Here is a 5,843-nt window from a genome sequence, read left to right on the forward strand (position 1 = left end):
CCTAATGTAATACTACTTTCAATTTACATTTGCATTTTAGCATAAATATTTTCCAAACTATTCCTAAATCGAAAAGATTCTTCCTAAACTTAGAAGTTAAAAATATTGAATTATGCTTTTGAATAATTAGAAAAAACAACCATGTGAAGGTTGCCTCGTGTTCTTGAAGGATCTCACAGTTGAACTTGGACATTTTGGCCAAAAATATTATATTCACGCATTCATCAAACAACCTTAAACTCATGTTGTATCTCAATAGTGGACTGTAGCATCTGTAGTTGAATTAATGCTCTTACAAATTCTCTAATGATGTCAATTACATCATTTTATTTCATTTTTAATTTAGTGTTAAATGTTCATGAATCCAATGTAAACATTTCAATTTTCTAAAATTTTATGATTTTATTTGACACTTACTTACTTATATTATACCAAGAAATTCAAAATATAGAAGTATCCCAGGTGTCTTTTCAAAGCCTAAAAGGCTTTCTCTACACATTCATTCGACATTCAGGTATTAAATGCCATACAGTGTTTCTAAGTGCTAAAGGTACAGTCAGTAATTTTTTCATCAAATTTAGTGTATGCCAGTCAGTGTTTAATCTTTGAGGATAAGTAGACATAGCTCATGATCTAATGCAGTTTTCCAAACTGTGGTCACAAACAGTTTGTGTGCTGGATAATGAAATCAATTGGGTTGATCTATAATGAATAATGTATTTCAAAAATCAAAATATAATAAAATGGATTAGAAAATATCAGAGTGTCTAACACAAAGTAAGTATGATATTATTTTTTGATAATTTAGTTTCAGTTATATATGTAGAGGAAGGAGGGGTACACTGGCTTGAACAGTAAAATATACCCTTTCCTGAATATCAGAATCCTTTAAAAAGTTTGTAAAGCTCTTATATAAATTAATGGGTTCATTGATACATATATATATAATTTTATCCTCAAAGGAGCTTGGTGCTTAGTAAAGAAAAGACATGTAAACAGGTAAATTAAAATGTAGAGCAATGTATGACGCTGTAGCAGCATATACAAACAGCAGAGGAAGTATAGAAATTAGTTCCATCTCTTTGTGCCAGGAAAGGGCTTGACCTTGTTTTTCTTTTTTCTTCTCCTCCCCCTCCTCCCTCTCCTCTCCCTTCCCCCCTCCTTCCCCTCCTCCTCTTTCTTCTTCCTCCTCCTCCTCCACCTCTTCTCCTCCTTCTTTTTCTTCTTTTTCTTCTCCTCTTCCTACTTCTCCTTCTCCTCCTCTTCCTCTTCCTTCTTCTTCTTCTTCTCCTTCTTCTCCTTCTTCTCCTTCTCCTCCTCCTCCTCCTCCTTCTCCTCCTCCTCCTCTCCTTCTCCTCCTCCTCCTCCTCCTTCTTCTTCTCCTTCTCCCCCTCCTCCTCCTCCTCCTCCTTCTTCTTCTTCCTCTTCTTCTTCTTCTTCTCCTTCTTCTTCTTCTTCTTCTTCTTCTTCTTCTTCTTCTTCTTCTTCTTCTTCTTCTTCTTCTTCTTCTTCTTCTTCTTCTATTAAAAAAGAAAAGCCATTGGACTTTTGGACTTAATACTCAATTTTGTAATTATTAATGTCTATTGCGCTAACCTTTGGGAGAAGAAACTGCCTACATTTTCTTCCTTGGGAGTGTTCTCACACATTTCAGCCTACATTCCACTAAGGGCAATATTTGGATAGAGTTGTCTTTGCCAGCAATGTATCCTGACAGATGGAAGTTCAGAAGGCAGGTATCTCATGCACACATTGAAAGCCTTCCCCCTGCAAGCTGATCATTGTTTCTGGCTAAACATCTTTAGTTCTACCACATCTAGAGATCCCACTGCTCCCTTTGCTATCTAGACCTTCACAAATTTTAGGGTTTCAAGGCATTCCTAAATTATCACTTAAATAGTTTGTGTGGTCAAATTATTGCTTACTTAACACAAATGTAGACTCTTTTTCTGTACTAGGTACTAGGTTATGTGCTAAATAAAACATTGATGAGCAAAAGAGACAGGATTCTTACCCTCAAGGGATTCACCCCCTATTGTCAATAATACTTTAAGCACATAATATCAAACATAAATATATTGTGTGCTATTATATGAAATGTAGAAAAAGAATATTTCTGGGAAGACCGCATTTAAATTTGGGGTAGAATTCACAGAAGATCTTACCAAATCCACCATCTTTGACTGAAACTGAAGGATGCATTAGGAGAAAATAGAGGGGTGGATGATGGAGGGAGTGGTGAAGGGGAAGGCATTACTGGTAAAGGAAAGGATATCTGTGACATATATGTAAAGGCCCTGAGGTAAAAACTGGTGCATTTCAGGCGCTGGAAAACTGGCCATGGTGTGAACCAGGAAGAGACTGAGGAGAAAAACAACACAATGTACAACTGGAGATAAAGGGAGACAGGGAGTAGGCTGTACAGGATCTTTTGTGTATATTTAAGATTTGCGGTTTTTATTTTAAGAGCAATGAGAAGTCATCAAAGGGCTTTAAACAACCAAATTTGTGGACACAAATACAAAATATGAGATGTGCCTAATATCTTTTCTTTACAGTAACTCATTGCACAGACATTGTTTGGCTTATGGCAACTATGCCCAGTCATATATTTATAGGTTCTTAGTTAAAAATGCATGAAACATCATGCACACATAAAATTTATGAAGAAATCATTTAAAGAGATTATTTTATGCCTCCCATAAACAGTCATAGCATACTCTGTAGTAAATAAATTAGTGTTCAATTGACAATACTGTACTTGTTTTGTTTCTTTATATTCATTGGCTCACTGATCATTATCATAAGATGATATATTGAAAGTGTCTTCCTTATCATTGTCTCGATTTTTCCTACTCAAAGTGATTTCTAAATACCAAAGTGCACAACCAAAGAAAACAACTTCATTTCATTACCAACTCACATTTACTTTTTCTCTTTTCCTTAAAAGTGATTTCCCTAAAATTCTCCACAAAGCAAGTTTTAATTTTTTCAACTCACATGTGATCCCTTCTCAACTAATATAAACAAACACCAGTTTTATCAATGGGAAATAACACTATCTTAATTATTCTAATTGTAGAATCAAAACCTCCCAATATGCTTATCTTTGTAAGGTAGTTTGAGAAAAAGGCAAAGGAGAGAAGACTGGAAGGTTGAATGGTATCCAAACTCTAGACAAAAAAATGTTTCACAAAACAATACTTAACTCATAAATCAGAGTGGTAAAGATATTGCAGTTATATAACCTAACTTATTCCCTCAAAATAGTCTCTAATGTCTTTTGGAGACTGGGTTTGGGATTAGAGAAAAAAACAAAAAACTCATGGATATGTAGTCATAATTCTGCAGGAAGAAACATGTTTTATTACCTTATTTTCATTTTTGAGATATTGATACAAATTTCACAGGAGAAAAATACTACCTTTGATTTCAAATTCTCAAATAGAGAGAAATAAATACAAGTTCTTCCACTGAACCACAGCTCTTTGTTTTATGTATAGCTGTGTTGTAAAGGAATGTGAATTGAAAACATGTTTCTACAGGCTAAGTTTAGGTTGCCCTTTATGGATCTAAATTTCAGATATGTGGGCGCTGCAGTTGTGAGCTGCAGTGAAAGCTACAGCATTAAGATGTCTAGAGAAAAAGAATTTGGCTCCTGTAGGGCTCTCCCACGATGGCAGCTTTAAACGCAAATTGACATTTAACACAGACAACTGAAAGGCTAGAAAAGACCGTACTCTGAAACTGTCCTCATAAATAAAGGTTAAGTATATGAATATTGTGATGCTGAAATCCATATTAAACTCTATTATAGAAAGATGACCTGATTCTGAAATTTACCAGATTAAAAATGTGCTCCCAAGCTAATGAAAAGCATCATAGATACAGTGACATTTGCTTTCTCTTGCCTTCTCTCCTTCTTCCTTTGGCACCATCAAAAAAGCCTTGCTTCTTCATGGTCCTCACCTACATGGAGGAATATCTTCTTCTCCCCATAAAGTGTACTGGAGGTAGAGATAATTTTTGTTTCTCCAAAAGAATGTGTGTGTGTGTGTGTGTGTGTGTGTGTGCACATACAGTGGAGTACTCTGTACAAAGTCTGGGGTCAAGGACTCATGCAAATAATAAAGTTTGGGAAGTTGCAAACATTTTCCCTCTACTAGTGGGGGAAAGTGATCATACCCCATCTGATGTTGAACAGTGGAGGAAAACATCCTAGAAGTACATTAGGGACAGCAAGAGCAGAAGAGGACAAGAGTACTCCACTGTAAGTGAGCAGTCCCTAAGTGACATAGAAGTTGAATCCTACATGAGGTCACAGGTGTAGGGGTTGACAGTGGAGAATAACCGGATTGAGGGCTACAACCGCTCTTGGATGAACACAGCAGGGGAGCAACATGATGGTGACACAGAAGAATGTGGCATAATGTCACTTAGCCAAGGTGAAGTCATGAATTTTAAAACTCTAACATTTACTGAGGTTTTATATTGTTCTTGATTCTCTACTTAGTTAATTCATTTAATCTATACACACACACATACACACACACACACACATGCACACATACAAACCCACCGATTGAAGCAGGTAGAATCATAACCAATTATTTATAGATGGAAAAACTGAGGCACAGAAAACTGGCATAACTTGTTCATGGTCACACTGCCAGTACATGCTATAGATGAGTCCTAACCCAGGCAGTATCTCTCCACAGATATGGTCAAATCATGTCAGGTAATGCCAATGTTCCTCTTCACTTGAAACCATTCACACAGCTAGACTGCAGTGAAAGGAACACAGGAGAAGCATTTTGAGTTGATTTAATTTTGAATTTTTCCCATGAGTAGAATAAGTGTTTAAAAATAAAAGTCTGTTTTAATACCTGACAGTATTTTAAAAGATATAGAATTGGGATAAGATACTGTCATGATTTTCTAATATCTTGCAGGGCAATAAAGATTTAACAGAGCACAAGTATTGGTGTTCATGGGGAAAAAATGAAGCCATTTCATGTTTCTACATTCCTACGTTGATACTCCTCAGTAAGCTGGACACAAACAGTTGTCTCACAAAATGAGGCAGTTTTAAGCACAGGTTTTGGAGTGAGCAAACTTGGTTTGAAATATGGACTTTTGCACTTTTGTCTTAAATAATTCGGTTTCCTCATTGGTAAAATGAATATAATTATACCTATTTATCAATATTGTCATAAGAAGTAAATGAGACAGTGTAGGTAAACTATGCTGCTTAAACAGTAAGGCCCCATTTCAGTGGCTTAACAGACTAGAATGTTATTTCCTATTTATACAGAATTCTTGGATGAGTATTCAGGTCTGGTAAGTGACTCTCCATCTTGTGGCCGTCAGGGAACTAGGCTGACTACAGCTAAGTCAGCAAAAAAAAAAAAAGAGAGAGAGAGAGAGAGAAAGGAAAAAGATAATCGCACATGGCAGGTTTTGTGGACAAGGCCCACAGTGGCAAATTATTTCTGTAAAGATCTTAGTCACATGACTGTACTCACCTCCAGGAAATAGTGGGAGATATAAACTTTGTGCTTAAGAATGAATAAAGGAGGTTGTGGATAGCTGGCAATTTTTGTTACATGTACCTAAAATGCTTAGCAGAGTGCCTGACACAAAACTGCATTCAATTTAGCTGTTGCTGCTATCTCTCAAAGCCCTTACAGGTTTAAAATTCTAAGAAGTAAAATGGAAAATTATTTTAATTAAACCATAGATAACAAAATTTCTTGTAAATAGAACACTCTGAGCACTGTGATAAATTATTTCAAAGATAAGTACACACATACTGAAGGTAAGATGATAATTATTTCCAGAAA

This window comes from Neophocaena asiaeorientalis, unplaced genomic scaffold (assembly GCF_003031525.2).
Source record: "Neophocaena asiaeorientalis asiaeorientalis breed wild unplaced genomic scaffold, Neophocaena_asiaeorientalis_V1.1 scaffold288, whole genome shotgun sequence".
Taxonomy (NCBI): Eukaryota; Metazoa; Chordata; class Mammalia; order Artiodactyla; family Phocoenidae; genus Neophocaena; species Neophocaena asiaeorientalis.